Source organism: Camelus ferus, chromosome 6 (assembly GCF_009834535.1).
Source record: "Camelus ferus isolate YT-003-E chromosome 6, BCGSAC_Cfer_1.0, whole genome shotgun sequence".
Classification (NCBI taxonomy): Eukaryota; Metazoa; Chordata; class Mammalia; order Artiodactyla; family Camelidae; genus Camelus; species Camelus ferus.
The window spans coordinates 41,735,413-41,748,239 of record NC_045701.1 but is presented as its reverse complement, the minus strand read 5'-3'; positions in this window follow the sequence as shown (position 1 = coordinate 41,748,239).

Here is a 12,827-nt window from a genome sequence, read left to right as displayed (position 1 = left end):
TTACAACATAATCCCTCTCCCTTGAGAACATATATTTCCATAGTTGCAAATTAAACATTTAAAAGATGCACCTACTACCCAAACATATACGATCAATTAATCTACAACCAAGCAAGGCAAGAATATACAATGGAGAAAAGACAGTCTCTTCAACAAGTGGTGCTGGGAAAACTGAACAGGTACAAGTAAAAGACTGAAATTAGAACATTCTCTAACACCACATACAAAAACTCAAAATGGTTAGAAAGCCTAAATGTATGACATGAATCATAAAACGCCAAGAACAGAGGTGAGGCACTCTGCCATAAATCATGGCAATATTTTCTTGGATCAGTCTCCAAGACAAAAGAAAAGCAAAAATAAACAAATAGGACCTAATTAAACTTCAAAGCTTTTGCAAAGCAAAGGAAACCAACAAAACAAAGACAACCTATGGAATGGGAGAAAATATTTGCAAATGATGTGACTGACAAGGGGTTAATATTCAAAATAGACAAACAGCTCATACAACTCAACATCAAAAAAAACAAACAACCTGATTAAAAAATGGGCAGAACTGAATAGACATTTCTCCAAAGAGGAAATGCAGATGGCCAACAGGCACATGAAAAGATGCTCAACATCACTAATTATTAGAGAAATGCAAATCAGAACCACAATGAGATATCATCTCACACCTGTCAGAAGGGCCATCATCAAAAAGAACACAAGTAACAAATGTTGGCGAGGATGCAGAGAAAAGGGAACCCTCATACACCGTTGGTGGGATTATAAATTAGTGCAGCCACTATGGAGTTTCCTTAAAAACATTAAAGATAAAGTTACCATATAATTCAGCAATTCCACTCCTGGGTGTGTATCCAGAAAAAACAAAAACACTAATTTAAAAAGGCAGATTCATCCTGATGTTCATAGCAGCACTGTTTACAAAAGCCAAGACAGGGACGCAATCTAAGTGCCCATTAACAGATGAATGGATAAAGAAGATGTGAGATGTATATACATTCCATTGTGTGTATGTACAGTATGTAAATATATACACACAATAGAATATTACTTAGCCAGAAAAAAAAGATGTAACTGCCATTTGTAGCAATGGGGGTGGACCTAGAGGATATTATGCTTAGTGAAGTAAGCCAGGCAGAGAAAGACAAATTCTGTATGACATCACTTACATGTGGAATCTAAAGTAATACAAATGAATGTATATGCAAAACAGACTCAGACAAAGAAAACAAACTTGTGGTTATCAAAGGTGAGAGGGAATTGGGGAGGGACAGATGCAAACTACTGGTACGGGATTAACAGATACAAACTACTATCTATAAGATAAGCAATAAGGATTTACTGCATAATGGAATTATACCCATTATGTTATAATAACCTATAATGGAATATAATCTGCAAAAATACTGAATCACTATGTTGTACTCCTGAAACAATATTGTAAATCCAATATACTTCAATAAAATTTTTTTAAAGCAGCTGCAGTCAAGGAGCAGATGTTTGGCTCAACAATTGTTTGGCTGAAAGAATCAGAAACCTACCCAAAAATAACTCGTAAAGGAGAGTTGTTGAAAAACATCAGAAATCTGGAATCTAATTGCAGGAAGTATAGCTAGACATTTTGGTATCCAGAAAGTCACCAGCAATTCATCTTTTCCTTTATGTCCCTAGCTGCCTCTAGCTCTAATTATGTCTCTGTCCCCTACCTCGTTTTCTGCTTTTCCTCTCCCTCTGTCTCTTTCCCTCTGTCTTCCTCTTCCTCGTTTTTTCTCTTACACATAATCCTGTATGCATCTGCTTTATTTTCTCTCTGTGAACTGATTTCTCTGAAGGCTTCTTCATTCCTGCTTCCCCAAATGGGTGACATTTGGCCCTGCCTCCATCACTTGGGCTTGTTCATGCCTTTGAGCTTCCATGGCGCACATTCTGAACCCAGCTCTATGGAATCTGACAACTCCATTGACCATGGCTTACCTGTCTTTGTATCTCATAGTTCAAAGTCCTTCAGAGGCTGAATCTCAGTGTCATCAGAGTCTCAATCAGTTGTGGTCAGGATGATGGGGCAGGACCTCTTCATAGAAATATGCATTGTACACACAATCTTGCACAACCATTTGTGGAAGCCTTGAAGATTGGGGTCACCTAGTAAACAATGGAGACTTTTTTTTTTATCATTTCCAAGAACTGGTTGTGGGCTAACTACTACTGCCATATTTAATCTTGCTTAATGTGACCCAGTATTATAGGTACAACAAAAAATGCCTGCTCTTCAGTCTATCTGGTCCTTATTATCAACATCCTGCCAGAAATGACCTTCTCTGGGTTTAATGGCACATTTTACTACCATCACACCAGCAACACAATCAGAAAAACGTCAACAAAAGTGATCGATTAGAACAGAAGGACAACTTAGAGGTGGGGAAAAAAGCTAGAAAACAGGATCATACACTGGTCACTCACTGGTCTGCCCCTAAATAAATGCCATGAGTCTGTTTCTTGACTCTTAGCAGTAGAATAAGTTCCTAAGTCATGTCGGACAGTCCTAGGATCTGGCCATTAGAAGGATTTTCTTTTTCCATTATCTTTCAAACCTACTCTTCTGAAGGACATCAGAGAGTCCTCCTGTCTCCAGTAAGTATTGTCTGGTGCCAGCATCGTTTTCTACTTGAGTCGGAGCCTCCAGAAGAGGCCAGGACTCAACACCATGTTGGTATCAGTAGGTATAGGTGCTTGTTTAAGACCAAGGTTCTTCTGGTGATAACTACCCAGAATTTTAGTGGGCTTTCAATCATCGTCTTTCTTGAGTGCATCATTGACCAAAAGGTGATGCCAGGAATGTCTGGGGAGGTCAGCTTGCTCCCTTAATCATCAGGCCACCTAATGACCATTCCTTCAGGGTTTTTGTTATTTAGCTCTTCTTAGACCCCATTATTCTTAATGGCTCTGTCCTGAAGAGAATAAAGGAGGAAATGTGACTGGAAAGAGGACTGCAGGACAGGAAGCACTTGTTCCCTAGTCTGCTCTTAAAAATCCCTCCCCTCCACAGGTTACATTCCAATCTAGGGAAGTGTTTTACTAGGGGCTGGGAATTGGGGGTTGGGTGGGGGTGGGGCTGATAAGCATGTTCATCCTGTGGAAAAGGGCTAAGCTTCCCAAACTGTTCTAACTATTGCCAGCTGTCGTCCTTTTAATTGCTAGGCTCCTGAGCCCTGAGCTTTTCCAAATTCATAAATAATATCTGGACCTTATCTTCAACAATCTCAGCAGAAAAGAATTCCCTTTATGAAACATGGATATGTAACTTCCTGCTTTTCCCTATCGCCTTTCAGTCAGAACACCTGGTATAGAAAACTCACTGCCACTGAATTTTAATTATGTCCACAGGGAATTAACACATTCCTACATTTCAACATTTGATAACTTTCAAAGCTGAAGCCTTGCCTTCTTCAGTGGCATGTGGTTTGGCCTGAGAGACTTCAGGCAGTGGGTTCAGCTATTTTGGCATCTCTTACCTGTGTGCCACCTGTTTTCCGTGGAATCAGGAATCCTCTGTCACCCCTGCCTTTACCCCATCTCTCTGTCCTGACTCCACAGCTAGTCCTATACTTTACACTCAGAGCCAGTTACTTACAATCCTATTCCTGGCACTAAGTTCTGTTTTAGGGATTTCTTGTTTCTAAGAAACAGAAAGCCGATTCTGACTTACAGTGTGTTGTTATCAAGAATATGAACAATGCAAACTGCAGGCAGTTCAGCCAGGTGTGGTCAGCCTCCCCCGCACTAGGCCACGTTGTCTGGATTCTGCACATCTGCTTCGTTCCGTCTGTACCTTAGCTTCTCTGAAGATGTCGTCTTTCCTGCCTCTTGGCAGTTTGGTTTTGCTGGAGACTTTGGGCTCCGTGGTGCTGTTGACTCTGACTTAGCCCTTTGACTCTGGTGTCCCTTGTTTGTTTCTTCTGATTCAAAATCTGGTAAAAGAGGAATTCATATTCACTACTTGGGTCAACTGTCTACCCCTGGACCAATTATCTGTGGCTTGAGTGTTAGGATCTCTGAGAACAAAAATAGCCACACTTGTCCAGCCTTTTGTTAGAGGGGCACTTCCCACAAAGAAAACATGAGCAGGGAACTCTGCCCCTGGGACCTAGACTGATCAACACTTGGCCTTTGTAAAGTTTTTAGTTCTTTAAGAAATACTTCTTTTTCCCATAACTTTAACTGAAAATGTTTTATGACTGTTAACCCTAGAGATACCATCTGGGTCCACTGGACAAAATTTTAGTTTGAGTGTGTGTGTGTGTGTGTGTGTGTGTGTGTGTGTGTGTGTGTGTGTGTGTGTTTAGCAATTCTAAATATTTATAAGGATGGATATTTCATGACTTTTGGTTTTTCTTAATATTCTCCCAGGGATAAAGAGAAAACTTACTCTTTAAAAATAGAATAAAATTTATAATATCTTTCAATCCCCATGCGAGTCCATTGGACCCTTTTATAACTGAGATACATTATGAGATCTCAGTGATTTAATTTTAATTTTTTCCTATGTCTTTTGAAATATTTTACTATTTCATTATTTCAGGAATTATTTGATCATCACCATCACAAATCAATTATTTCCATGTAAGGTAATTATTTTACAATAAATGATCACTAATAATACATCATCTTTAGTTTTCACATCACATTGCCCTCAGTATTACATCATCTTTCGACAAGGTATAAAATTCTGGAAAGACATAATCTTTTGAATCTTTTTTCTTTTTTTAAAGGCTTCCAATGAGTACAGTTGAGAGTTTAGGATTTTTCACTTTGACCATTATAGCAAGTAGAAGAACATTAACAGAAGAATTTTCACAATTAATAAAATGATGAGAAGGTGAATGCAGAGTCAGAGGACAGTACTCTAGATCCTAATCATGGTGATGAAACTGATCACGTGGGCAAAATCTCAGACCCACAGTCTTTGGGTTCATATTCTAAATGAGTTTTCTCCAACTCAGGAATGGATGAGTGAACCATGTATTTCTAAGGACAACAAAGAAATACGGCATTCTCATCCACTTACTTAACAGGAAGGGCTTCATCATGCAATATTTTACTACAAGAGCCTGGACCATCTATTTTTGCTAAATGGATGGTGTGGCAGTATTCTTTCACCTTTTATGATGTTTAACCACCACAATTTACTTAATTTAGTTCCTATGTTGAAAAATGCTGAAGACAGCTTTGTACACAAAGGTGACTGAAAGTAAATAAATGATGTATAAATGAAAAAAATCACTGGACTTGTCATTCCAATTCATACTTACAAATCTAAAAATTAAAATGTTTTCCAATAATTGCCATCCTTCTTCCAAAAATTGACAAAGTTTTTTCAAAGTATTGCATTTTGGTAATGCAAGTACAGAAAGAACCTGAGTAATAAGCCAGACTCTAGTAGAAATGTATTTGAAATCGGGAGTCACTGTTTACAACATAAATATATTCCAGGTTCATGCATGGCAGGCAATGAGCAGTTAGTTATGTTCAACCAACATTGCCCATTTCAGATATAAATAGCTTCAAAACCTTCAAAAAATATGAAATAAAAACCATGCTTACTATGGTTAACCTCTTTTTAAGTTTCTAATTAAGCTATCCCTTTGTACTTCCGTAAATTATTCATAAAGTGACTCAAAATATATATTTTAATTTTAAGATTATTGGACCCATATGGTAAATGGTAGTCTTCCTGGTATACTGAGTTAAGATATAGTTTTAAAATCTGAAGAGATTTATGAAATTCATCTGCCTAATATTAATTTTATAGTAGTACCAAAGTAAAAAAAAATTATCATATATTCAGGCAAGATATAGTCACTTTCCAACATTTTTTTTTTAAGATTCCAATAAATTTAAAGACAGAAGATCACTTCCCCACACACCTTCTCCAGGAAACTTTAGTCAAGGTGAACGAATAAAACCATGAGAAAATCCTTGGATTGCAAAATATTCTCACGCTTCTGCTTTTTAAAAAAGTAAACATCTATGTAGCTGGCACACTGCTTTCTCTGTGTAACAAGCTGGGAGACTTTCACAAACAACCCAGCCTTGTAGGATAAAATGCTTCAAATATTCTTAATTACTTTTTTAAATAACTCGCAGTTCTTGGTAAGCATAGAACTGTCTGAGAAATTTATTACAAGTACTATTTTCTTGTCTTTAAATGGCCTTTCTAGGATAACCTTTATCCACACTGCTATAAATCACTAGGATATAGACAATTTTTCCAAGTTATCTTAAAATTAAAAGTTTGGAAAATGAATATATGCATATTCATGTATGACTGAAGCACTGTGCTGTACACCAGAAACTGACACAGCATTGTAAACTGATTATACTTCAATTAAAGTAAAAAAAAAATTTAAAGTTTGAATATTGATACAAGTTTAGACTATCATAAAAGAGGGGAGTTAATTTAAAAATAGATCTTTGCCATTCCAGAATTGTGAAATTAGTGCCCCTTTTAAAAAACATACTTTCAAAAGCTGTTTCAAACATAAAGTACAGACAATGATATTATCAACCAACCATTTCCCATCACCCGGCATTAACAGGGGTTAATACTTGCCATATTTACTTCAAATTTTTACTTCTAAAGAAGCAGTCCAAGTATAGACATAGTGAAAGCCAATCTCTCTTTCCCTCCCTCTCTCTCTCAGAAGGAGCCCCAATCCTAAAGTTAGTATGCATCATTTTCATGCAATTTTTTTAGTATTGTTTTGTTTTCACTTAAAATGTACTACTTTTCACTGAACACAGTTAACCTTAGTCATTTATGTACATCTACCTATTTTAACTGTTATTTAATGTTTCAAATGTATGAATAAGCTAGAGTTGATTTGTTCATTTCCCTAATGAGGGATGTCTAAACTGTTTCTACTCTTTTTATTCTTGGCTGGTACCCTGAACTATGTATGGTAGCCTCTGGAGTGGGCAGACTTCCAAGCACATAGCTTCCAATCTTGGAGAACAAGCTACCCAAGAGATTTGCTGGTCTTTAATTTTAAAAGAGGGATGCAAATTAACCAGTTATTTAATACAGATAGAACCAGATATTCAAAATGGTAGACAGAAAAATTTAACCAAGCATAAAATCTATGTTCAGTTTTTAACTGTGTAAATTCTGTTTCTTTCCTGTATCGTTTCAGTTGATTTAAACATTTAGGGCTTAATAGCATGGGAAGTATGCTTTTAAATTCACTGTTGCTGAAGAACTTCAGCCTTCATCTGGAGTAAAAAACCTAACTGATGTTTGAAAAGTCATGGCTTCTGACTGTTATTTGCCTTTATAAACAAAATTGGAAAAAAAGGAATTGAAAAGGCATTCTGTTAACCTTGGTCTGCTGCCTGAGGCTATCAGCCTAATGTACCATTATGATAAAAACAGAATTATGGAAACTTCATTTATTCATTCCACATATATTAAATAACCAGCACTATAAAGGGGCTGGGTATACACTGATACACATTATAGATAGAATTGTTGCCCTCAGAAGCATTAAGCATTGACATATCCACAGCATTGACAATAGCCCTAGTTACTTCTTTTCAAGAAAACTAGGGGCATCTGGAAATGCCCAAGAAGCATAACTAATGCTCAAGAGAAACTAGGAATGAAAATATCCAGAAAAGCTAATCACTGGGGTGTGTGTATCTATTATGCTGCTTTTGAATACAAATTAGAGAAAATGCCTACTCAACTGGCTTAAACAATGACGGGGTTTATTATTACACATAAAGAGAAGTCCAAGGTTGATTAGTGACCTCCTTCCTTCCCTCTACTCCCACGTTCCAGATTGCTCTCATCGGCTCTTCCTTTCTTCCTTTCTTCCTTTCTTCCTTTCTTCCTTTCTTTCTTTCTTTCTTTCTTTCTCTTCCTTCCTTCCTTCCTTTCTTCCTTTCTTTCTTCCTCACCCTCAGTTTCTTCTAACAAACTACGTAATTTACTTAAATATCATATTTATTGTCTGCTCCCTCCTCTGGAAAATCATCTCCATGTGAGCAGTTCCAGCATAAAAACAAATATAATTTGTGATTAAAGAATTTTCTTTTTCACTATATTTCTTTCCACGATTTTGAAGAGTTGAATGTTTTTTATGAAAACACTTGGGAAAACATAAGCATAGCTATTTCTCCATCCTTACTATTTTTACACATTTAATCCATATGCACATATGTTAATAAAGTTGATTTCCCATTTAAGCTAGCTGTTTGATTTATAGACAAGTTTGTCTTCCAGAAAGACACTCTAGACACATAACTGAAAAAAAAAAAAATTCCCGATTCAGGCCAAACCTGGGTTTAAATTTTAGCTCCAGAGTATCAGTCAAGATGGTGGAGTAGCAGGACCAGGAGCTCACCTCTCCTTGAGGCTACAACAAAACCACAACTGACTGCTAAACAGCCATCGAGAAGAAAAACTAGAGCCCAGCAAAAAGGATCTGCTTCAAGTGGAAACAAAGAGAGGGAACCACAACAGGAAGGAGTGAGAGTTCTGAGCCCCATGTCAGGCTCCCCAGCCCAAGGTTCAGGCATTGGAAGGAGACCCCAGGACATCTGGTTTTGAAGGCCAGTGGGGCTTAACTTCAGGAGCCCCAAGGGACTAGGGGAGACAGAGATGTAACTCTCTTGGGAACCTTGCATGGAATCTCACATGCACTGGGTCAGGGGCAGAGACAGTGATTGCATAGGGACCTGGCCAGATCTGCCTGCTGGTTTTAGAAGTTCTCCTGGGGAGATAGGGGATGACTGCAGCTCACCCAGGGGACATAAAAGTTGGTGGCGGACATTCCAGGACTGTTCATCTACATGAGCTTTCCTGGAGGCTGACATCTTGATTTGATCATTAGCACCAAGACCCAGCCCCACCCAACAGCCTGTAGGCTTAAGGGCTGGGGAGCCTCAGGCTGAACAACATACTGGGTGGGAACACAGTCCCATCTATCAGCAGACTTCCTGAGCCACAAACACCTCTAGACAGGGCCCTACCCACCAGAGGTCCAGGACCAAGCTTCACCCAGACACTGATTCCTCCTGCCAGGAAACCTGCATATGCCTCTATTTCAGCCTCATTCACCAGGGGGCAGATACTAGAAATAAGAAAACAATACTCCCAAAGCATATGGAAGGAATCCACAAAATAGGCCAGACTCTGCACTGGGACCAGCCAGACCCTGGCCCTTGGGTGACAAGAGAGGAGTGTACTGCTGGGAGGCATAGGACATCTCTCACAGAGGGCCACCTCTCCAAGGTCAAGAAATGTGACTAACCTACCTAAAAATACAAAGAGAAAGACAAGATGAGGTGGCAGAGGAATATCTTCCAGGACAAGGCACAAGATACAATCCCAAAAGAAGAAATAAGTGATGAGGAGATAGGCAATTTATCTAAGAAAGAGTTTAGAATGATGATGTTCAGAAGAATTCAAGAGGATTATAGACGCACAGAGTGAAGTTTTTAGCAGAGCTGGAAAATACAAAGAATACCCAAACAGAGTTGAAGAATAAAATTACTGGAATGAGTAACACACTAGAAGGAACCAAGAATAGACTAAATGAGGCAGAAGAATGGATTAGTGAGCTAGAAGGCAGATTAGTGGAAATCACTACTGCAGAACAGAAAAAGAAAAAATAATGAAAAGAATTGAGGATAGTTTAAGAGAACTCTGGGACAACATGAAGTGCACTAATATTCACATTACAGGGCTCCCAGAAAGTGAAGATAGAGGGAGAAAGGACCTGAGAAAAATTTTGAAGAGATACTAACTGAAAACTTCCCTAACTTGGGAAAGAAAACAGTCACCCAAGTCCATGAAGCTCAGTGAGTCCCACACAGGATCAATCCAAAGAGGAATACACCAAGGCACATAGTAATCAAATTGACAAAAATTAAGTATAAGGAGAGAATATTAAAATCAGCAAGAGAAAAGCAACAAATAGTATACAAGGGAACTCCCATAAAGTTATCAGCTGATTTTCCAGCAGAAACTCTGCAAGCCAGAAGGGAGTGGCACGATATATTCATAGTGATGAAAGGGAAAAACTTACAACCAAGAATACTCTATCCAGCAAGGCTCTTATTCAGACTTGATGGAGAAATCAAAAGCTTCACAGATAAACAAAAGCTAAAAGATTTCAACACCACCAAACCAGCTTTACAACAAATGTTTAAGGATCTTCTCTAGTCATCAAACTATAAGAAAAGAGAACAAAAAGAAGAAAGAGGAAAAAAAAAATACCCTACAGAAACAAACTCAAAACAATAAACAAAATGGGACTAAGAACACACCTATCAATAATTACCTTAAATGTAAATGGATTAAACATTCCAAGCAAAAGACACAGACTGGCTGAATGGATACAAAAACAAGACCCACATATATGCTGTCTACAAGAGCCCCACTTCAGAGCTAGAGACACATGCAGGTTGAAAGTAAGGGGATGGGAAAAAATATTCCATGCAAATGGAAACCAAAAGAAAGCTGGAGTACCAATACTTTTTTCAGACAAAATTGATTCTAAAATAAAGACTGTTACAAGAGACAAAGAAGGACACTACATAATGCTTAAGGGATCAACCCAAGAAGAGAATATAATAATTATAAATATATATGCACCCAACATAGGAGCACCTCAATATATAAGGCAATTGTTAACAGACATAAAAGGAGAAATCAACAACACAATAATAGTGGGGGACCTTAACACCCAACTTACATCAAAGGACAGCTCATCCAGACAGAAAATCAATAAGGAAATATGGGCCCTAAATAACACATCAGACCAGATGGACATAATTGATATCTATAGAGCATTCCATCCCAAAACAACAGAGTGCACATTCTTCTCAGGTGCACATGGAACATTCTCCAGAACTGACCACATGCTGGCCCCCAAAGCTAGCTTCAGCAAATGTACATAAGAAAACTGAAATCATACCAAGCATCTTTTCCAACCACCATGTTATAAGGTTAGAAATCAACTACAAGAAAAAAAACTGCAAAAACTACAAACATGTGGAGGCTAAACAATATGCTACTAAACAACCAATGGATCACAGAAGAAATCAGAGAGGAAATCAAAAAATACTTTGAGACAAATTAAAATGAAAACACAATGATCCAAAACCTCTGGGACACAGCAAGAGCAGTTCTCAGAGGGAAGTTTATAGCAATACAAGCCTACCTCAGGAAACAAGAAAAATCTCAAGTAAACAACCTAACCTTACACCTGAAGCAGCTGGAAAAAGAAAAACAGACAAACCCCAAAGTTAGTAGAAGAAAAGAAATCATAAAGTATAGAGCAGAAATAAATGAAATAGAGACTAAAAAGAAAAGAAAAGATCAATGAAACTAAAAGCTAGTTCTTTGAAAAGATAAACAAAATTGATAAACCTTTAGTCAGACTCATCAAGAAAAAAAGGGAGAGGGTCCAAAACAATAAAATCAGAAATGAAAAAGGAGAAGTTACAATCAACACCACAGAAATACAAGGGATCATAAAAGGATACTATGCGCAACTATATGCCAACAAAAATGACAACATAGAAGAAATGGACAATTTCTTAGAAAGGTACAATTTGCCAAGACTAAGCCAGGAAGAAATAGACAATATGAATAGACAAATTACCAGTACTGGAATTGAATCCGTAATTAAAAACCTCCCAACAAACAAAAGCCCAGGACCAAATGGCTTCACAGGCGAATTCTACCAAACATTTAGAGAAGAGTAAATACCTATCCTTCTGAAACTATTCCAAAAAATTGCAGAGGAAGGAACACTTCCAAACTCATTCTATGAGGCTATCATCACCCTGATACCAAAACCAGACAATGATATCATAAAAAAAGAAAATTACAAGCCAATATCACTTATGAATATAGATGCAAAACTCCTCAACAAAAGACTAGCAAATCGACTCCAACAATGCATTAAAGGGATCATACACCATGATCAAGTGGGATTTATCCCAGGAATGCAGGGATTTTTCGATATACACAAATCAATCAATGTGATGTACCACATCAACAAATAGAGAAATAAAAACCAAGATAATCTCAATAGATGCAGAAAAAGCTTTCGATAAAATTCAACATCCATTTATGCTCAAAACTCTCCAGAAAGTGGTCATAGACAGAACATACCTCAACATAATAAAGACCATATATGACAAACCCACACCTAATATCATATTTAATGGTGAAAAGCTGAAAGCATTTCCTCTAAGATCAGGAACAAGACAAGGATACCCACTCTCACCACTCTTATTCAACATAGTTTTGGAAGTCTTAGACACAGCAATCAGAGAAGAAAAAGAAATAAAAGGAATCCAAATTGGAAACAAAGAAGTAAAACAGTCACTGTTTGCAGATGACATGATACTATACATAGAAAACTCTAAAGAAGTGACCAGAAAAATACTAGAACTCATCAATGAATTTGGTAAAGTTGCAGGATACAAAATGAATATACAGAAATCAGCTGCATTTCTAAGCACTAACAATGAAATAGCAGAAAGGGAAGTTAAGGAAACAAAACCATTTACCATCTCACCAAAAAGAATAAAATACCTAGGAATAAACCTACCCAAGGAGACAAAAGACCTATATGCCAAAGACAGTGGGACACTGATAAGGGGGATTGAGGACGACATAAACAAATGGAAGGATGTACCATGTTCTTGGATTGGAGGAATCAATATTGATAGGATGGCCATACTGCTTAAGGCAATTTACAGATTCAATGCAGTCCCTATCAGGTTACCAAGGACATTCTTCACAG